This window comes from Ursus arctos, unplaced genomic scaffold (assembly GCF_023065955.2).
Source record: "Ursus arctos isolate Adak ecotype North America unplaced genomic scaffold, UrsArc2.0 scaffold_13, whole genome shotgun sequence".
Lineage (NCBI taxonomy): Eukaryota > Metazoa > Chordata > Mammalia > Carnivora > Ursidae > Ursus > Ursus arctos.
In genome coordinates this window covers 24,996,558-25,020,148 of record NW_026622797.1, presented here as the reverse complement: position 1 = coordinate 25,020,148, position 23,591 = coordinate 24,996,558, and positions in this window count along the sequence as shown.

The window sequence follows — 23,591 nt, the reverse complement described above, 5'->3', positions numbered from 1 at the left end:
TAGGAAGTTGAAATAGAAGTGTGTGAAACGGGGGCACGTGGATGACTCCACCGGTTAGGCATCTACCTTCTGCCCGGGTCATGATCCTATGGTCCTGGGAGTGATTGAACCCCACATCTGGCTCCCTGCTCAGTGAGAGCCTGCTTCTCCCTCTTCCTCTGCCATTCCCCCTGCTTGTGCCCTCTTTCTCTCTCTGTCAAATAAATAAATAAATAAATAATCTTAAAACAGTCTTACTGTTGTCTCCACCGGTGCTTCTATTTTCCATTCAGAGCATATGAATCACCTGGAAGTCTTGTGTCTCAGCAGGGTCTGGGGTGAGACGCAAGATACTGCGTGTCTGATGAGCTCCCAGGTGATGCCCTTACTGCTGGCTCCAGACCATGGTTTGAGAAACACGGGCTCTGTCTTCCCTTCCCCAGGCATTGCTTATGTTATAGGCCACTGTGTTCTTCAAGTATCTTGCATGAAAGGACTCCCACCTTCCCAGTTCTTACGATATCGGGAAACGTTGGAATTGTTCTTACCTTAGAAATTTTGATTAAACAGATTAACTTCAAAGAAAATACATTGATTTATTTTGCCTTTGATTTTTCTAGAATAGCTGATTAAGCACATGTCTTATATATACTGCTCCATGAATTTTTACACACATACACACACACATACCAAGATATAAAACACTGCCGGCCCCAGAAGTTTCCCTCAGGCCCCTTCTCAGGGAATATTACTTCCTCAAGGAAACAGGCTTCTGACATCAATCACCATAAATTAGTTTTGCCTATTTTTCAACTTCGTACAAATGGATTTGGTGAGAGCAAAGTAATGGTATCCCCTGGCTTGTGCTCCCCAGGGGCCAGAGCCACTCCCTGGCTGCCTCACTGTCGTGTTACCGCTGTGGCCCCCGTCAGAGAGATCCTCTGTGACTCCTTGCTGGGGGCTCCAGAACAGACCGGGCGTCTGTCAGTTAGCCCTTTATTTCTCTCTTCCTCGGGCTAAGAAGATACAGCCTCCATGGTGCTATGACCCCTGCCCGCCCCCTGCAGTTTCCAGATCCTCCCCCATCATGGCTGTAGGAAGAAGCCCCCTTGGGGGGCAGGGAGAGAGAGGTCACCAACCTTCCTCCCCTTCCTTGCCCATCTGCTTGCCTCTCCTTCTTGTCTCCATCTCTTCTCTCTCCCCTTCTTCGACCCATCTGCCTTCCCTCCCTTCTCTTCTTCCTTCCTTCCTTTTTCTTTCTCTTTTCCTGCCTCCGTCTGTCTGACTCCCTCCTTACTGTCACCCTGGCAGCAAGTTTTCTCACCAACAGCTCAGTGAAAGCACGTCTTCCCTGCCTCCATTCTCCTGGTGAGGGCTCCCATGCCTGGGCCTCAGTTTGCCAGGAGAGTCCCAGCATTACCACTGAGCCAGCAGGAGCCTTGGGATGCAGACTCTGAAGGCCTCGGTGGAGGAGGTAAGCCAGGAGTGGTTTCCCTTCCTTTTCTAGCACCTTCTCTTTGAGAACCACTTCTCTTCATAAAGAAGGTAAATGGGGAGGAGGGATTTAGCAAGAATAGACGTCTCTCTTTTAACTCCTTCCTGACCCCCTCCTCCTTACCTCTACCCACTTCTTTCTAGTTCCCTCTCCATGCGCAGGAATCACAGACAATCCTGCCTATCTCATCCCCAGGAAAAGCGCTTAATCAGAATTAAAAGCAGGGGACTGTGCTTGGTTGGGGGGGCTGTGAATGAGAATGGGGACACATTGAACTGGGGCTGTCTTTGAGGGCAAGAAGGTGGAAAGAGTCATTCTGTGTAAAACAGTAGGGGCGAGCCCTTTCTGAAGCAGCCTCCCCAGACTCGTACTCACACTGTGTCCTGAGGGGTGCAGAGAGATGCCATCACTCTGTATTTGACAGCACGTTCCTGGAGCATCGTGCCCTGCCACTTTTTCCAATTAGGTTAATTATATGATAATTAAAAAGAAATACCCAACGAAACTAAGGGAATAGTTTCTCAAGTCCCGTCCTCTTTCTTGGTGTGTCTGTGATAAAAGGGTTTCTAGCATTGTACAGAGGACCTTTAAAAATAGTTACTAATCACTGCATATTATAGGGAAACAAAGACTGGCCAGATGTTTCAGACTCAGTGCTTATTTTAATATAGTCAAACATAAATCTGGGCATCATTATTTCTTCTCAAGTCTGAGTACATAATCAGCACATACGGCATGATGGTGCGTGCATTAAGATGATTAAATGAACAATTCACATTGTTAGTATTCAATTATCATCCCCAAATGTTTATTAAATGCTAACATACTAATGGAACTTTGATTAGACCCTACATAAACCAAATTAATGAGACAGGTAACTACCCAGGCATCTATCACTATTCAAAATAAACCATGATGTTAATATGACATACAAAATAATGACACTGCTAGACATGGCATTTTTAGAAAGTTCTGGGATAATTCCATTTTACTACTAGCTTTTGTGAAGATACTAACTTCAACAAAGTTATGAAATCTGTAAACAATTATGCGAGCTGTAACAGGATTAATTTAGGGTATAGTTTGGGTTAAATATATATAGATTTCAAAAAATCTATTACATGTTATAAACATAAAACACATTATGTGTATTAAAATATGTATTTTATGTATTTATTATATATTGCAATATATTTATTATATACTTATATAAAATACATATTTCATATAAAAAGCAAATTTTCTACATTATTGTAGAGATTGTAGCATTTTAAATTCCCATTTCTCAAAAAAGAATAAAATGATTATTAAATCAAAATTTATTAAGTCCTTTCTTTATGTGCTTTAGCAAGGGATGGGTGAAATCAGGAAAACCTTCAAGAGGGATATGAATTGAATGTTAAAGAAGAACAGATGTTTGCCATGATGTCTTCATGAGGGATGAAGTAAGTGGGCAGACGAAAAGGTCTGAAAACAATGGATAACTTAGTATAACTCAGTTTGGAGTGAAGAGTGGAAGAGACAAAGTCAGAAATAAATCTAGCAGGGCAAGCAAGAGTCAGATCACCTCCTAGGACTTAGTACTTCATTTGAAGAAATTGGGGCTTCGTTCTACCACCAACGGAGGCCATTTAAAGCTTTGGTGGCAAGTTGAGACTCTAGCAAGAACACATTGCCTCAGGGAAATGGACGAACCAAAGGAAAGGGCTTGAACTAGGTAGGCAGTGTGGTAGGACAGAGAGAGTGGGATCGATAGGGATGTGAGGGAGAGAAAATCATCAGGGCTTGGACGCCAGGTGGGCGAGGGGAGGCAGGAACGGAGCATTGGGAAATGGTCCAGGTTTCTGGGTTGGTTCAGGTGTCGAGGTTGCCACTTGTCTAAGAAGCTGGCAGTGCTGTCTCCTGCTCTGTTCTGCGGGCTGTGGTGTGGCTGGGGGGAGGGCTCCTCCCAGCTTTCTGCCCCGCTGACTTTAGCACGGGCCTCCATCCTCCTGCTGTTATCGTGTCGTTACTGCAAGAAGCATGAGCTACTCCACACATCACACCAGGACCAGGTTGATGAAGAAGAAGAGGGAAGGACAAAAGGCTGAGTCTGCCCATCGTAAAAGAGCTTTCCTGGAGGTCCCATCCCTGTGTTTGTAATAGGCATTAGTCAGAACTCGTTCGGATAGCTACCCTTGACTGCAAGGGAGTTTTTAAACTGGGTATATTTCCTTTCCAAACAAAACAGTAGTTCAACAGAGATGTTTTCCATGGGTGATTTTTTTTTAAGATTTTATTTATTTATTTGACAGAGAGCCAGAGACAGAGAAAGCACAAACAGGGGGAGAAAGAGAAGCAGACTTCCTGCTGAGCAGGGAGCCAGATGAAGGGCTCCATCCCAGGGCCCTGGGATCGTGACCTGAGCCAAAGGCAGTTGCTTAACTGACTGAGCCCCCCCGCGCCCCCCCCCCCCCCCGTGGGTGTGTAGGTGGATGTCGGTTTCATGCTCTGCGACAGGCGATGCACGATGAGTAGCAGGCCTGAGTGGAGAGACAATGAGTTCAGTTAGGGATGTGCTGTGTTCGCGGTGACTCTGAGTCACCCAGCTGCGCTAGTCAGCTGGCATCTCAAAATCATGAAAAAGCATGACTGATGATAATTTTGGGAGTCCTTGTCCTATATATAGCAGTTGGCCCTTCTCATCATCTTAACTGTGAATGATTCTATGCCTGGTTTCTTTTGGTGTCAAATCAGATTGGTTATTTGGTTCTTAATAGCAGTATTCTTCACACTGGGGTGCTCCTGGATGGAGAAGACTTTCCAAGGGGCATATGAGCATAGAGAGTTTTCAGGGAATCACTGTCCAGGTTCTCACTTCCCAAATATACTCTTCTTTGAAATTGATCCACCTGAGAACTGGCTGGCATGTTTATCTGGGTTCTTCCTTCCAGCGTCCCCTTTCCCAGAAATCCTTCTCCCACTTGAAATAGAAAGACATACTTCTACTGAGCCGGAATTTCATAGTCTGTCACTTGGCTACAGATCAGTCGTGAGAAATGTGTTACTTGTTTTATAATTTATTGTAAAAATGAGAAATGAATTCTAATACCACTACATGTTTGTATTCTCGACTTAACTACTTTTAGCAATCTGTTTTGTAAGATGGACTTCATCATTTATTTTTCAAGAATTTTCTTGATAAAAAAAGAATTTTCATGATATTGCTTAAAATCCATTCTAGCATATTTACTTGAATTGATCACTGAAATCAGGTTTCTGAAGAAAGAGATTGCATGTGATATGACTGATTTTGCCAATTGGTTAGATGGTGAACATTTTCCCCAAACTCAGTGAGCTAAATCTGTTGCTTTAGCTCATCAAAATTTGGACAAAAATATATTTAAAACACGTGATAAGATAAAAAAAATTTTATTATTAATTATGACTGCAAAGATGTACACTGTTAAAATAGAGAAGTTTTATGTTCCCAATCCTTTTGTATATACCTTATTTTAGAAAATTCCTCTAAGTCAAAAGAAACATATATAATTAAAAGTCATTTGATAGGTCTTGGCAAAGCTTTCTTGGTAAAAGAGCTAATATCTGGATAAAAATTTGGTAGCAAGCCAGGTGGTTTTCAATTCTTTTCTTACAACAAAATTGAAGGCAAGCATAATCAAGTTGTCATTTGATAGAACATGAAAAATAATTTAATGACAAATCAGTAGGTGATTTTTGACACAAAACTTAGAAAGAATTCAAAGAATTAAGTGACTTTGTTTCAGCAAAACCTTTTCTATCCCCCCATAGTTATTTCTAAACAAGATTTCTTAGTCCTTACATTCACAAAAATGAAAAATAGGGAAAGAGAGATACCAAATCTTTCTCATATCAGCAATAATAATATTCACAGATGAATATATGAACTAATTTTTAAAACACAGCCTCATTCATCTTATTAAGAGATGCATTTCCAACAAAAAAATCTTTTCTGCTTAATAATTATCTATCAGAAGTGTCAGCATATCGATGTTGTTTTGATCAGCTGTGTACTAGTAATTATAATGATGGAAGATTTTCACATTTAAAGCATTATAGGCACATAAAGTAAAAAATGTTCAATTTATATACACATTTATGTTGCAGATAAGATGATATGGTGATCTATAAAAGACTTTCAAGCTTAGAATGATATTACATTTGGATAAATTTATGTGGAGGAGGTAGAATGGAGTTAGCCAGGAACAAACTAAAATTTCTGACTGCTAAAAGGAACTTCTTGTTCAGATGTCTTAAAAACAGATACTTGTGGGTATCAAATGGCTAGGATATTTAGATTCCTTTGGCTACTTTTAAAAGAGTGATGTAACAGTTTTAACAAATGTATCAATATTTGATGCAGGCTGGATATTATATTCTGTGCAGTTATTAAACCTTAAAATAACAAGCACTCCTGGAATCAGCTTTAAAATGTGCGAAGGGATACATAATTTTAGAAAATCTTTGTGTCAACTCATAAGGTTTTTAGGGTGTGGAGCAAAATGTAGTTTGAAGACCACTGTCATTAAGGAGAGCCGCTCCCTCAGAGCCTCCCGGGCTCCAGGTCCCACATGGGTGGGTTATACACGACATACACCTGGCTCCCATGCCTGCCCCTCCCGCAAAGCCGGGTTAGCCCCCAGATCCACACTTTTTCTAGAAGGTGGAGTTATTGTAAAGAGCTCTTTTAGGGGCTGGCTGGTCAAAAAGCTAGTTTTGAAGACACTCTGAGGCCATGAGGCATAACCAGAGTGACCGAGGAATGGCTGGAGAAGACAATCCAGGATCAGCCCGGAAGCCATCCAACAACAGAGACTCAAAGCCTAAGTCTTCTAGTGAAATTGAAGACCGTGAGTGCCATTCAAGAGCAAGAGAACGGGTCAGGAAGAGCTTGTCCAGGTGTCCATGGAAGGGAGTCAGGGGCTCTGAAAATGGAACCCGGCAGCCACCCTTGAGTCTTCCAGGTCTGAATAAACACAATAACACTGTTTGGCACAACCGATCACTTCAAAAGAGTAAGAAAGCGATGCTTTTAACTACAAAAAAATGTACAGAATATTATGAGAAGGGTCCCCGCTCGAGTCACCAAAATGTAATGTTACCATTTTGTTATAGTTCCGTCAGCTCTTTCCCAATTAATTTCTAACTCTACCAGCAATATATTGGAAGTTTTTTTAGCTTAGGAGAACTTGGTATGTGAGATAGATTTTAAAAAAAGAAATACGTGGGTTGCTCATTGAATGCCTGAAACTTATGTTTTACAGTGAATTTCTAGTCCTTAGTTGTGTGGGTTTCATAATAATATACAGTTGGAGTCTCTCATTCTCACACTATGGCTAAGTTGATCCTTGAAGTCCGTGCAGTATTATCAGTATGCTCAAGAAACTCCTAGGTTACTAGCTCAAACCCTGCTTATTATGATCCTCACAGTGGCGGCAAAATAATTACTATTCATGGAGTTCACCAGCACGTAGTAGAGACCATCATTAGAGTAATTTAAAACATTGTCTGATTCCAAAGTTTTGTGATGAGCTCCATTCACTGACCCAGACAACTGCACATCTATTGTCGAATAAGAGTGAGAGTGGGCATTGTCTTCAGTGCTTGCCTGGACTGCACACACCTCACTCCTCTCCTCTGCTTTGCATCCCTTTAGGACTTAGGTGTTTGCTATGTGTTTGCCAGCATTGTGATAAGCAGATGCCATACCCCCTTCAACTAGAATCAGAGAATTTCATATTTGTCATCATGATCCACAGGAAGAAATACATTTTTTTTTAATCGGCCCAATACACACACACACACACACACACACACACACACACACACACACACATTCTACAGGGATGAATAGCATCCCCTCTAAATTCATGTTCACCTGGAATTTTAGGATGTGACCTGGTTTGGAAGTAGGGCTGTTACAGATGTAATAAGTTAAGATGAGGTCATGCTGGATTAGGCTGGACCCTTCATCTCTATGACTGGTGTCCTTCTAAAAGCAGAAGAGGTACAGAGCCAGACATGTGCCCAGGAAAGAAGGTCATATGAAGCCAGGGACAGAGATCGGAGCTATACAGCTTACAAGTCAAGAACAACCAAGGATTGCCAGCACCCACCAGAAGCTAGGAAGAGGCAATGAAGGATTCTCCTCTAGAGCCTTCAGAGAGAACATGGCTGTGCCAATACCACCCAGTTTGTGGTGCTTTGTTATACTAGGCATCTCTCTCTCGGGGTCCCTGGGTGGTTCAGTCGGTTAAGCTTCTGGCTTCAGTTCAACTCATGATCCCACGGTCCTGAGCTCAAGTCTCGGACTGTCTGCTCAGAGGGGAGCCTGCTTCTCCCTCTCCCTCTGCTGGCCACTCCCCCTGCTTGTGTACTCTCTCTCTCTCTCTCTCTCTCCTTCTCTGTCAAATAAATAAATAAACAAATAAACAAATAAATAAATAAATAAAATATATAAAAATATATAATCTATATTAATACAATATTTTCACAAAATAACGCTCACCTATATTGTGTGCAACATAGTCTGATATTTTGTGGTCTACTCTGTTATGTTTTGTTTAAGTTTCTGTTAAGACTGGGCTGTGATGGGATTGATTTCATTAGGATGCCATGCTTTCTTCAATAAATCTTCAGGATGGAAAGCACTGGACTAGACACTCCTAAAGGAAAGAGAATACATAATATATTGGGAAATACCAAGAGTGTTTAATCATTAATGCAAGAAAAAGCCATCATAGTCACTTGCATTATATTAGCATCATTAATGCATTAGTTAAAAGCCCCCAAAGGAGTTAAAGTATTCATATGCTTTCAGAAGTGTGTGAATATTTCTGTGCCACAGTTCAGTGGCTCCACACAGAACACAAATAGGAAACCCATTTTTCTATACAACTCAGAGACACTTGAAACTACACTAATAGAGTCTTGTATAACTGTACACCTTTAAGTTTTAAAGTGAGAGGGACTGATTTTCAGCCAGGTCCCAACAGTTACTAGATATGTGACTTTAAGAGCAGTTAATAAATATCTCTGAATTTCACCTTTCTCACCTGAGAAATAATGAAGATAATACTCTCTACTTCACATCATGTGTAATGTTAGGCATAGAGAAAATACAGAGTATATGTGAGTTGTCTTCTAGTGTCCATTTATACTGATGTGTTCAGAGAAGGGGTCAATGGAAAGATCGTGAGGACACCAGAGTCTGAGAAGAAGGAAGAGATGGAAATAAAGATGCCATCGGGATGACCACAGATGCACAGAAATGCAAGACCCCAGGGGTTGTAGTGGCAACAACTACAATTATTGTTAACAATACGCCGTTATTGGTACCACTGCAATTAGTGGTAACGATGACAATGATTACATGTGGTTCTAATTTTTATTTTCTTTTGGTAATTGTTATTTCTAGTTTAGTCAGACTTTGCCATCAGTCTGCTAGTCATTAACTTTTGTATTTGCTTCTACATTAGTATAGTAAACCACAGATATTAGAATACAAGATACACTTTTGTAACAAAGCAACTTAATTATACAGTGGCCTGAATAAGACAACAGTATAACTCTGTCACCTAACAGTCCAGAATTAATCAGGTCTGGGCCAGTGGGAAGCTCTGCCATACCCAGTGTCTTCTCCTTCCCAGATCTCATCATCTCCTACACGGCAGAAAGGGGGGAAGGGCAGGAGAGCACACATGGCTTCCTTTTGGGGGGATACCAATCTAAAGAGGTATAAATTACCTCTATTCACATTCTATTGCCCCCAATTTAGTAATATGATGACACCAACTGTGCGGTCTGCTGAGAGATATATTTTATACCTTGGCAGTCCTATGCCCCCTGGAACTTGGGAGCTCTGTCTTTATTTTTATTTTTATTTTTTTAAGATTTTATTTATTTATTTTTCAGAGACAGCCAGCGAGAGAGGGAACACAAGCAGGGGGAGTGGGAGAGGAAGAAGCAGGCTCATAGCGGAGGAGCCTGATGTGGGGCTCGATCCCGTAATGCCTGGATCACGCCCTGAGCCGAAGGCAGACGCTCAACCGCTGCGCCACCCAGGCGCCCTGGGAGCTCTGTCTTTAAAGGGGAAATGGATTTAGTGGACAGTTAGTCTCAGCCATAGTTCTCCCCACTTGCCTTCTGCCTACGCATGTTCTTCTTTCCACTCATTGAACCATTTACTCCTTCCCTAACAGGGACAATTCAAACTCCCTTCCAGTAACTACAACTGGTTCAAAATCCAAGAGCTCTGGCTTATGTGCAGTCCTCTCCAGCCAGGCTGCAGGTAGATCTTTTGGCTTGTTGACCATAAATGAATAGAAAAGTGTTTTTCCCTCCACTTATGCCCAAAATACAATGGAGTAGAAGAAACAGGGTAACTTCAATTAATGTTATCATTTGGAAGAGAGAAGGACAGGAAGCACATGATGATTGCCAGTCAATGGGAATTGTGAATTCTTACTAGGTGAGAGCTATGAAGACTTGGAAAATTCCAGAACCCCCTTATGCACTTGAAAGGAATTTTTGTGAATGTCAGTGTGCAGCAGTAGGCAAGGGCAGACAATTGTGCCCACACAATTCTGGAAAGCCAGCCCTGGATGAGCAATGTGGGAGAGAGACTAAAGAGGCCTTATCATTTACCATCAGTCTAGGGGCAAATTAGGGCTTTCTGGACGTACTCTGGCACGGAACAGGAGTCATTTACTTCTTTCCAGATAAATGGCAGGATGATGAGATGGATGTGCCATGTGTGGTTTTGTAGCCTTAATAACACCATCTCCATGTAATAAATATAGTAGCAGGATTGCTGTTGCTGCTGCCACCACCAGAATGACTCACTACCAATGCTATTATTAACACCGCAAGCCTCTTTACAATGAAATCTGGGTGAAGTGGTGGCCTGTTTGTCACTCTGAAGTTGCAATACACCACACGGTAATTTTGTAGGCTGAAAGATGGAAAAAATTAATTCAACTTCCTGGGCACCTTACCCTGAACACAGTTTGGTCTTAAGGGATTATCTGGCTCATTCACTGTTTTGTTTCTCCTGGACCACAGTTAAATAATCACAACAGACCCAATTGTTGGTACTGTGTCTCAAGAAATTTTCTTGCAACCTTATACAGCGAAATGAATGACAGGCTATATGTAGCAAAAATGCCAGCCTATGTAAAGTCTGCAACGTCACAATAAACAAAACAGCACGGTAGGAGATCATGCACACTTTTCATAGGTTGAGTACTGTGCATAGCTTTGAATCTGAGTACATTTGTGGTCAAATACAGACCATGAGTAAAGGAAGCTTTGAGGTTATTTCACAGGAGAACGAAAGGCAAATTCCCTCCAGTGGTCACAAAAGAGAAAAGAGGTGTGTCCTTTCTAAGACCAAATAAATGAAACGTTCCAAGTGTTTAGCAATAGTGACATTGCTATTTACGGTAAAGGCTCTACCGAGGGGAGTCTGATTGGGGTAGAAGGGTATGAAGATGAGGAAGGACTTCTTACTATATATATTTCTCTGTGTGTGTCTGTGTCTGTCTGTCTCTCTCTCTTAACACACACACGCACACACACACATTTTTTCTTTACTTAGTTTTGGGAGGCAAAGTCACTTGATAGCTTAGGTTTGGACTTTGGAGTCAAGCTCCACTGTGATCTCGTTCTGGGACTCTGCTAAAGTTATTTAACTCCTCTGAACTTCAACTAGCTTATTAGAGATTATTATTATCATACCAGCTTCTTAGAGTCGCTGAGGGAGTAAATGAGATAATATCTATAAGGTGCTTGGTGCAGAACGTGGCACATAGTACGTTCTCATGAAACATGAGCTATTTCTTTTCTTCTCACAGAATGATTACAAACTACAGTGTGACATTTTAATGGACTGGAATTGTGTTTAAATTTTTTAAGGGTTGGTTTTTGGAGGAAATAGCATTAAGAATAAGCATACACCGATCTGTTATTATCAGAGTACTTATAAATATCTCATGATAAAATAACGAGAAAATGGTGTTTACTATCAGCCGCAAAGTTTAAGTCTATGTTTCGTAGTTAACTTAGAGGCTTAAAGAGCAGCATTAGCTCTTTTAGTACACTGTCATTACATTAAATATATTGGAAGATACATTAAATAGGTTATAATATTGTGACAAATGTGTAACCCGTATGCAAAGTGGCCGAGCATGAAAAAGTAACAGAATTTTTTTAAGTATTGAGAAGGGCTTTCTGCAGGAATAGCAGTTAGAGGACTGGTTGCAAGGTCTGCATATTAAGTAAAAATCTTTTTGTCCCTTGCCTCGAAGCTGTGGAAGAAGAGAGGTCTTTTCAAAAGGGATCCAGGAAGCAACTATAGAGAAAGGAGTCAAATATTCCTAAGGGACTTAATCCTCCCCTCCAGAAGCTACAGGCACTGGTAGAAATAGCTCTTCCCAGGAAGGTGTGAGCAGGAACCCATGAATCTAGAGGACAACAGGAACCCCGATTGCTGAGAAGTCGAGTGATACATAGCGACAGCCAGCGAAAAAGCAGGTGCTCAATGAGGCTGATGGTAAGAAAGCGCCAGAGGCTGAAGAAGGCCAGAAAAGGGTTGTGGTCCTGTAACCAAGGTGTCTTCCCTTTGAAGATCGTCTCTGGGCCCTACTGAGAAGAGGGAAAGCACAGTTTTGAGAAGGTGGAATGAAGACAAAGAATCACAGATGAAACCAGGTATCCTACCTTTGGGACTTCACAGAGAGATCGTGCACTCAGTGAAGGGTTTAGAATTATGGACGAATGGACGTGAACACCAGCAGTGAGAAGAGGTGGAAAAGCGTTGAAGTAAGCATGGTCACCTGAGGAAAGCCAAAACGCCTGAGGGAATTTGGGGAGAATCTTGCAAAGTCATGACTAACCCAAGAGACAGAGTAATCTGGCCAGATCAGGCCTACAATCGAGGAGAGCAGAAGGCTGAGGACAATGACTGGGACTGAGGCTGCGTCCCCACTGACCTGCGGCTGGAAATGAGTATGAAAGCACGTGGTGACTGCAAGCAAGTCACTCCTGTGTATTCCTCTTTATTGATACCAATAGATGCCCAAGTTAAAAGCTTGGCAAATCCATAGTGTAGCCTGGATTCCTATTAATTGATTTCTTTATATTCTCAGTTTCCAAAAGAAAGAATTCTGTTCAGATGTTTCAATAACATCTGATGTTTCAATAACATCAGTTTCATTCAGAGGAAACTGGATGACAGTAAACAACTAACCCTCAGTGTAGCCAGAAGACAATCTATTTGGAAAAGTAGTGTGGCGTCATTATAATCATAATAGAGCACGTATTTTGGAATAAGCCAGATCCAGGTCTGAGATCCATCTCTAGCACTAGATGGAGAGGTGGGCACATTTTTAACCTATGCTGGCATTAATTCCTCATGGCTAAAATAGGGATAGTGATGGCAACCTTGCAGGGTTGTTTATTTTTTAAGATAAATGACCTTACACATGTCAAGTATTTGGAACAAGGTAGGTGCCCAGTCAATGTTAATCCTTTTCTTGTGATTTTTGACCTTGCTGAGAAATGCAGACCTAGAGACAGATCTGACAGGCAGTCTGATAGGTATGACCCCTGGGCCACGAATTGCCCAGTCATGCAGGCTTTCCAAGGGTCTGCTGAGGTTTCCAGAATCAGACTGCCTGGACTCAGATCCACTCAATACAGGTTTGACCTTGGAGAAATTACTTATCCTCTGTGAGTTGAATTTCTTCTCTATCAGTGGAGGTAGTAATACCCCACAAGGTGGTTTTGAATGTAAATGAAATCATTTACCTAAGGCACCTAGAATGATCTGAGAAAGGCAGAAATGGGATGAAGTTGATGGAGAAAAAGTTCTCGGAAGGTCAAGATCTGATATAGCCATCTCCTGAATTGCCTAGTTAGGCCTTGGTCAAAGGTAGCACTGGGGGGTAGCATGCGGATTGCCAGGCCCCACTAGTAATCTGTGGATGAGTCTAAATAGGCCATAGTAGCCCTCCAGAGAGACATTGTGGCACAGGTCAGAACCTGGGAGCGGCCTCTTCTACTCGAATATAACACCATCCAGTCCACTAGAGCCAATCTCTGGAGCTCCAATCCCCCACGGCCAACTCTGGATGGGTAGCCTTTATTTAAACTCCCACCCAATGTTTATTTTCTTAGTTGCTTATTTTCTCTTCTCCCCACTGAAATGTAAGCCTTCTGAGAGCAGAGATGTTGAATTACCTACTTCTGTGTCCCCAGAGCCAGAAACAGAACCTGGCACAACATAGATGTGTAGACACCCCAGAATTCTTGCTGAATGAACTTACATGCATTCCTCTCCTGATCACACTAGATGATTTCTGAAACTTGCATCCAAAGTGTTCTAATTCACCAAGTCTCTTTTGAGTGAAAGTGACAGACAACAAAAACTAAGTAGCTTCTATAAAAAAGGAAATTTATTAGCTCATATAACCAAGAGGTCTGAGGGTTGCGTCTGTGGCCTCAAACACGGTAATCAGGGTCCTGTAGTACTGCTTTCCTCTGTGTTTGGTGTCATAGGTTTGAGATGAAGATTTGTATCTGGGAAGTTTATTGGGGAGTGTTCTTGCTATCAAACCGCGCGAGAAGAGTGAAGAGAGCAGGGTTGAGCAGAGGGAGGCACTGATTCTGTGGGTAGCTCTGGATAACTCCTTAGGGCTGCTTTGCTTGGAGGGAAGGGGTCTGGGCCTTTGTAAACCCTCAGCCCCCACATGATGCAGTCCCTGGGCCAGGCGGCTATTCGGCTGAGGGTGTGCCGAGAGCCATCGTTTGCCAATATTCCAAGCAACTGGGGAAATAAATGTTCTAGTTCCAGAGCAACGATCTGGGCAGAGTGCCGTGCACCCAGTTGGTTGACTTTATTCTCAAGCACTGTCTTTCCATGTGCCACCGACGACGGCCACCAGCAGCGAGGCTTACGTGGTCTTCAGCAGCTGCAATCTTTCCTGGTTGTTACAGCGAAAGTTCCAGTGAGAACGTTAATTGGCTTGATTGGAGCTACGTGCCCATCCCGGAACCAATCATAGCGCAGGGAGATGTGCTTTTTCCGATTGGTCAGGTTGTATTATGCCTCCCCCTACAACTAGTGGTGATTACTATAAAGATTTCTGTTCGGGAAGAAAGTGCGGTGATACTGAGCATGTAAATTGAATAGTTGCCTATACAACTTTATTCTTATTCTTGACAGCCTTATTATGAGTTGAATTGTGTCCCCCTCAAATTCATATGAAGTCCTCACCCCCCCGTCTCCCAGACTGTGACCTCATTTTGAGGTAAGGTTTTTACAGAGACCGTCAAATTCAAATGAGGTCACTGGGATAGGCCCTAATCCAACACGACTGGTGTCATTATAAGGAAGTGAAATTTGGACACAGATAACCGTACAGAGAGAATGCCGTGTGAACCTGAAGATGGATGGCCATCTCCAAGCCAAGGAGAGAGGCCTGGAACAGCTCCCACCCTCCCAGCGCACAGAAGGAACCATCCCTGCCAACACCTGACTTCAGACTTCTAGCATCCAAAACCATGAGACCATAAATATCTGCTGTTTAAACCACCCAATTTGTGGTCCTTTTTTATGGCCACTCTAGCAAACTAATACAAACCTGGGCCATTAAAGTTTTTGGGCCACAAGATTTCCTGAAGTCATAACCCAGATAATAAAAGAGGTTATTTTGGCTGCCCAGGACTTAGTGGATTGAAACATCGAATTGCTGAGTGAAAGCAGCGCATTCTGCTTGGGAGAAGTGCAGTCGATTTTAGCTATTCTCCCCAGCCCCTCTCAACTATGATTTCATGAGAGGGTCAAGCTTTAAAGCATTCAGTGTATACCCCGGGTTAACTTCCCTGTGTCTGTAATAGCGCTAGTCATGGCTCATCAGGGGGATAATTGAGAATAGTCACTCTGACAATCAGTTTCTGTAGGGCTTCGTTTTCTCCTAGAACCCCTCTTGAGAAAGGGTGCTGGACTAGTGGTCCAAGTATTCTTTTTTGTGCTACCAAACTCATCAAGTCACACATCTGTGCTTTAACACCAGTTTTCATTTATGCACCTGGCAGTTGCCTTGGCCCAACAAGTCAATGTCATTGAGAAAAAGCAATGGGAAGAAGCATGCCACCGCCTCTGTCATCTTAGGGCACCATGGTCCTCATCTCGTGTTGGGAGCATCCCTTCTGATGGTTTAGAGCTGCATCCAGTCAGAGAAAGCCAGGATTGAGCAGGGGCAAAAGTGAGCAAAATATTGAAAGCCTTCGCATTCTCCTACTTCTTAAATAGGTCATTTTGGTAAAGTTAACCCAAGAGTAGAGAATGTACGAGTTAAAACGATGGCAGCCATGGATAAAGGAGGTTTTAGGATTCGGTACAGGCCTAAGAATCTGACTTCGAATGTCTACATAAGGCCAAAGATATTCTCGGCTGTCTATTTTGCACATGGATGTGTCATTTTGTACCGGCTAACTTCTCACCTATTTCTTCCAACAAGCCCCAAGAATTGCTGACATTCTTTATTCCCCTGAGGGCCTATCTAACTAGAATTTTGATGTGGTTTTTTCCATCATAAAATACTTTTTTTTTTACTTCTTTGAGCTTGTACAATTTCATATTTAGTTTTTCTTACTTAAGCCTAAGAATTTTTTTCATTAGTAACAGTGCTCTGTAAACATCATTTTTAATGGTTTAATAGCATACATTCTGTGACTATATCAAGTTTTTTAAAATAATTTCTCCATAGCTGGGCATTTAAGCTATTTTCAATTTTTTATGCTTATAAATGAATAACAACTATAATAACCTTTTGTGCATATGTCTGTTGACATTTCAAATGATTTCTTAGGATAGATTCTTAACAGCAAAATAAGTACATCACATAATTTGGACATTTTTGTCCTCATTATCTTTTAAAGTTGCAAATGTAATAATTGTTTATTATAAAGCAGTCATGAAATACAGGAGATTTAGCTTATACCTTTCTACTAAAAAGTAATTAATATATATATAGCCTCCCTTCCAAACAAATAAAACTCTCCTACTGCAATTATCTGGACTTTTATTTCCTTATAATCATTTTATGTTTCTTTTTTCTTAAAAGTTTTTCTTAGTAATTACACTGAACCTTGAAATCACATTATCAACAATCATTTCAACTTAACTCTAAGTTTTACAAATGGCTTTGCACCCACTGTTTTACTTCTTGTTTTTTTGGGAATGTCTCTTCTTTACTCACTCGATTTTAAGGTCACAGTGGGAGCAGCCATGTTCCCATACATGACTTTGTCACTCAAGCTACAGCTGGTTGTGTCAGAGGTGAAGTTCTGTCCCAAATTAGGATACCAGCTCCATTCCCTGAGGAAATAAAGAGTCGAATTAGGAGATTCAATCTTCAGTTGGCTGTTTGTCTTCTTTCCGGGGGGAAGGAGTTATAAACTCATTTTTCACCTCTTAGAATGGATTCAGATAAATAAATTTGAAGATATATATTTTTTCATTTTTAAAATAGACTCCACGCCCGTTGTGAGGCCCGAACTCAGGACCTGAGATCAAGGGTCAAGTGCCCTACCAACTGAGCCAGCCAGGTGCTCCTCAGATAAATTTTTTAATGCTTTCTTGTGTTCACAAGGAAGAATGAGAAATTCCTAAATGCCAAAGACTAAAAGTAGTAAAAGCACGTTAAAAGTCTCACAGTTTAGATTAAGGTATGATCAGATTCCATATCAGATTAACAACTTGAATTTTAATGCCTACGTAATGATCAAAGACATTCTTGACAATCTATTTTGTAAATTGATCTCTCAGGATCTGTTTATTCTTAAACCAAGTCAAGTCTCATGACCTATATTTTAACAGCTGAAAAGTCTAGTGTTTTCATATTACCATTGATTTTTACTTTTAAAAGTTAATCTCAAAAAAAAAGTTAATCTCACTCATTTTTTTATCTAGCTAAAAATCAGAATCATTTTAAGATCCTATTCCAAATTCCATTACAATTGCAAGAAAGGAAGAGAGATACATGTTTAGGAGGCTGGCTTAGATGTTCCAAGGTTTTAATTAATTACCATGATGATCACCATAAGATTTATTCCAGGTCACTACCTTTTCTCACTCCAACTTGGAGTTCTTTTTTTTTTTTTTTTAATATTTTATTTTATTTAAAAAATTGTTATGTTCAGTTAGCCAACATACAGTACATTATTAGTTTTTGATGTAGCGTTCAACGATTCAATAGTTGCGTGTAACACCCAGCGCTCATCACAAGCTTGGAGTTCTGTTAGTTTTCCACTAAGGTCTTAGAGAGAGGCGGCCTCCTCCGATCTAATTTTTGTTTTGAGTTGCATGTCTTTATTGTAGTTTCTTTGTCAACTTGATCTTATTTGCTGTCTTCCAGAAATTCTTCAAAATTTCTGGATAGCTAATAGTACTCTTTCATGTAGTCTTTTCCATGTATCTTTTATAGAATTCAATGAGATTTGGGATGAAATGGTGATAAACACACACTCAGTCTGCCATCTTAACCTAGAAGAACTTTTTAAGTTTGTGTGCGTGCACGAATATATATAATATATACATTTATTTTTTATTTTATTTTTTTAAAGATTTTATTTATTAATTTGACATAGAGAGACAGCCAGCGAGAGAGGGAACACAAGCAGGGGGAGTGGGAGAGGAAGAAGCAGGCTCCTAGCGGAGGAGCCTGAGGTGGGGCTCGATCCCAGAACGCTGGGATCACGCCCTGAGCCGAAGGCAGACGCTTAACGACTGCACCACCCAGGCGCCCCAATATATACATTTATTTAAAAAGATAAATAACAGGGTGCCTGGGTGGCTCAGTCAGTTAAGCATCTGCTTTTGGCTCAGGTCATGATCTCAGGGTCCAAGGATTGAGCTCCTGCACGGGGCTTTCTGCTCAGCCGGGGAGTCTGCTTCTCCCTCTCCCTCTGTGCTTGCTATCTCTCTCAAATAAATAAATAAATAAATAAATAAATAAATAAATAAAATCTTTTTTAAAAAGATATATCACACACCATCAGGGAAATGCAAATGAAAACCACAATGAGATATCACCTCACACCTGTCAGAGGGACTAAAATCAAAACTCAAGAAATAACAAGTGTTGGCGAGGATGTGGAGAAAAAGGAACCCTCTTACACTGTTGGTAGGAATGCAAACTGGTGCAGCCGCTTGAAAACAAGTATAGGAGTTCCCCGAAAAATTAAAAATAGAACTACCCTACTATCCAGCAATCACACTATTGGGTATTTACCCAAAGAATACAAAAACATTAATTCAAAGGGATACATGCACCCCTGTGCTTACAGCAGCATTATTTATAATAGCCAAGATTTGGAAGCCGTCCAAGTACCCATTGATTGATGAGTGGGTAAAGAAGATAGAATATTACTCAGCAATAAAAAAGAATAAAGTCTTGCCTTGGCGACAACATAGGTGGAGCTAGAGAGTGTTATGCTAAGCAAAATAAGTCAGTCAGAGAAAGACAAATACCATATGATCTCGCTCAATGTGGAATTTAAGAAGCAAAACCAATGAGCAAAAGGGGAATAGAGAGAAACCAAGAAACAGACTCTTAACTGTAGAGAACAAACTGGTGGTCACGAGAGGGGAGGTAGGCAGGGGGGATGGGTGAAGTAGTGATGGGGATTAGGGAGGGCACGATGTAGTCATGAGCACCAGGGGATGTATGGAATTGTTGAATCATTGTGTTGTATGCCTGGAACTAATAAAACATCGTGTGCTGACTAACTAGAATTAAAATAAAAACTGAAATATATATATTATACATACATGTGTGTCTCACATATGACATAATATATATATGACATACGTACATATATGACAAAACTGCTTTCCATGAACGTTTTGCAAATGTACATTTCCATTAGTTGAGTATCAGTGTAATATTTTATTTAGTGTAGCATCTACACAATTGGATTTTATTAAACAAACATGCAAAACTCTATGCCATTTCATAGATATGGAATCTATTAAAATATGCCATAATTTTTAGTAAGGTGAAAATTTTACTCTAACTTTCTGCTATGAAAAAATTGTAAACCTATACAAAAGTGAAGAGAGTTGTACAAAGAATCCTTTGTGCTCAGCATTCTGCCTTGACAATTACTGATTATTTCAGTGACGGTAAAACGTTTTGTTAAATATATAGTAGTTATTGTATTTCTTTCTTGTGAATTGTCTGTTTAATGCTTCTATTTCTCTTTTGGGATTTTTGGTGTTTTTCTTTTGAAAAACTATGAACTTCTTATAAATTTAGACTCTTTCTTTTTTGTCATTATCATTGCAAAAATAGTTCTATCACATATTGTCCTTTTAATTGTCTATTTTATCATACTGAATTTTAAATTTTCTTTTGGTAAATGGTATGAGGTGTGGACTTGCTGTAAGTTAAAAAAGTTTTTTTTTAAAGATTGTATTTATTTATTTGAGAGAGAAAGAGACAGAGACAGAGCAGGAGCAGGAGGGAGGAGGCAGAGGGAGAGAGAGAAGCAGACTCCCAATGAGCAGGGAGATGCAGGGCTGATCCCAGGATCCTGGGATCATGACCTGAGCCGAAGGCAGCTGCTTAACCTACTGAGCCACCCAGGCGCCTGGAATTAAACATTTTTAAAATAAATTTTCCAGAATAAGTGCTAAATTTTTTTAAAGATTTTATTTATTTATTTGAGAGAGAGAGAGAGTGTGAGAGCACACGTGCACAAGTGGGGAAGAGTGGAAGAAGCAGGCTCCTCAAGAGCAGGGAGCCTGATGCAGGGCTCGATCCCAGGACCCTGGGATCATGATCTGAGCCCAAGGCAGCTGCTTAACCGACTGAGCCACCCAGGAACCCCAGTGCTAAAAATGTTAACATCATCTTTATTTTGGAATAATATTGCAGGAAGGTAAATATATATGTAATTTTTTTTTTAGATTTTAAGATTTCCCAGCATTTTTTTTGGTAAAGGAAACTTACTACAGCATTATCTTTATGAAAAATAGACTGTATATTTTAGAAACAAGTTTCGATTTACAGAAAAGTTGCAAAGATAGTACAGAGAGTTCTTATAAACCTCAAATTCAGTTTCCCCTAATATTACCATCTTACATTAATATAGTACATTCATCAAAACTAATGAACCAAACCTGATACATTATTATTAACAGAAGTCCATACTTTATTCACATTTCCTTAGTTTTTACTTAATGTCCTTTTTCTGTTCCAGGATTCCATCCAGGATACCATACATATTACATTTAGTCATTATGTCTCCTTATATTCTACTTGGCTGTTATACTCTCTATAAAAACTATAGTCTATAGTTTTTGATGATACTGACAGATTTGAGAAGTGGTCAGGTATTTTGTAGAATGTCCCTCTATTGGGATTTATCTGCTACTACTCTCATGATTAGACTGGGGTTATGGGTTTTGAGGAGGAAAGTTGCAAAGGTAAGGTGCCACTTTCATCATATCATATCAGAAATACATATTATTAACATGACTTATCACTGTTGTTGGGGACCTTGGTCACCTGGCTGAAGTAGTGTTTGTCATGTTTCTCTACTGTGAGGTGACTTGTGTTCCCCTTTCCGTACTGTGTTCTTTGGAAGAGTCACTAGGCAAACAAAGTCCACATGTAAGGAGCTGGGACTTATATGCCCCTATGTTGAGGGTAGAGTAGCTACACAAGTTGGAATTTTTCTGCAGGGAGTATTTGTCTTCCTCCCCCCACTTATTTATATCATTTATATATATTACTATGAACTCATGAATATTTATTTTATACTTTGATTTATAATCTAATACTGCTTTGGTTTTTTTGCACAAGTTATTGGCCATTGGGAGCTCTTTCGTTGGCTCCTGTGTTTTTTGAATTACCTTCATTACTGTGTGTGTGTGTGTGTGTGTGTGTGTGTGTGTGTGTGTATGTGTATGTGTATGTGTTAGCACTTCTTTTCTTTATGGCTTTACTGAATGTTCCAGGCCCATCTTTTAAAATTTCCTGCTCTGGTCTTAGAATCAGTCACTTCACCAAGGAGCCCTTTTCCATTTTGTTAGAGAATAATATTAGAAACCAAGATCTGGGTGCTACGTATATTTGTTGATACTAGGATATTGTTGCTTCTCAGCAGAGTGTGAGGACATGTATGTGTGTATGCTAATCTGTATATATATACATATCTATGCATATTTCTAACCATCTATATCTGTATGAAGCTAAACATAAAAAGAATGCATACTGAAATCTCCGATATTAATCCATTACCACATGGAGCATTCTAGGCACCCACCTCCCCTAGCTTACCTCTCACTCCAACAGTCAGAAATCAGGCTCCCACTGCTCACCATCCATTTACTTAATTGTTCAAATCCAGTATACCTGTATAGCAGTAGCAGAAATGTTAAATCAAACTCCGTAGGAAACAACTTTATCAACTAGAGTACAGTGCTATGTATAGTTTCCTTTGCCTGTAGTTTTATAGACCCTATTCATTTCCAAAGTTTGAGGTCAGCACCTCCCCCCACCTTCCACCCCCAACATCTCTCAATGAGGTTGTTTCATATATTTGTATTGTAGTTAGATTGTTTTGTCATATTCTGTGTTCCATCCGGGGACACCTCCTCCCCCATAGTTCTGTTTTAATTTGCATATACTCTTTATTGCACCTTTTTGTTTCCAGCCTTACTTAAAAATAAATTCTTTTCATCTCATCTAATTTGTAAGGCTTTCTTTATCACATCTTAAGTTCTTATGTCTGCTATAACTTGCTTCTTTGCCTGCTGTGTGATATATGGCCCTCTTAATCCAGAAACTGACGTAAGAATTGGTCTCAAGTCAGAGAAGAGAAAAACACAAAACTCCCTTGGAGGCACTGTCCTAACCTAGGCTGAATGGGATTCCAACAGAATAAAACCTGTTAAATTCACTGGCCTACACAGAAAGTTGCAAAACAAACAGGGGAACAAGCTACCAAGGGTGAGAGCCAGTAGATACAACAAACAAGAAGATTCATGCCCCCAGGAATTTGAAATGCAAGATGCAAAATGAAATAAAATACGAAAAAGATTATAATTAGGTCAGTGTAAAAAACAAATAGCAACATCTATTTGTGGAGTTAAAAACAAGGTATACTAGAAACACTTATATGTAAGATGGGGGGGGGAGTTTTTAGAGTGTCAGTATTCCAAGTACTTTTATTGTCAAATAGGAGGTCTAAGATAGTGATTAATTTAGATTCTGTAAAGTATCCACTGGCAAAGTAGTTCTGCAGAGGACTGATTCTAGGTCTTGATGAAAACGAGGACTTTGACTAATAAACTGTGTACTCGTTGCCTTTTACTGTCATAAACTCCAAGCATAACAGAACATCAGACAGACAGATATTCAGTGAGCATGGCTTCTCAAGTCTCCGTCAGTTCTTCATCGACGTGCTTACATTAGGCAATAGTGGTCTGCCTGTTGAAGGCAAAGCAATATTTACCAAGCCTCTTATACCTCAGTTTCTCAAATTTCAACATATTTAGTTTTTATGGTTTCATTGTGCCTTTATACGGTTATGTCATTGAACAGTTCTGGGTACAGTTTTGTAACAATGTCTAGGCTGTGGTAACATGCAGTCAGTCATCGGGGTTTCAAATTTGAAGAGCAGTTAGGTATAGCCAGCTTGCCCATAACCTGCCGTAGCATGGTAAAACTTAAGAAAAGGTGAAGTATAGGTAAAGAAATAGGAATATAAGGTAAGACCTCCAGAAGAGCTGAAGAATAAAAGGAAATATAAAAAATTAAATTCACTAGAAAGAAGACAGGAAATGAGAGAGAGAAACAGACAGACAGACACACACACAGAGAGAGGGTGGGAAGGAAAGAAAGAGAGAGAATATCAGTTAATAGTTTTAAAAACTCTACCTATAAACAAAACTAAGCACATGAGGCCAAAACTGTTTTATAAGCAAATTCTACTGAATCTTCAAGCAACAGAGCAGAATTTCTATCTTATATATAATATTCCAGAGAATAGTTAAATAGAGACAATTCCCCAGTTCATTTTA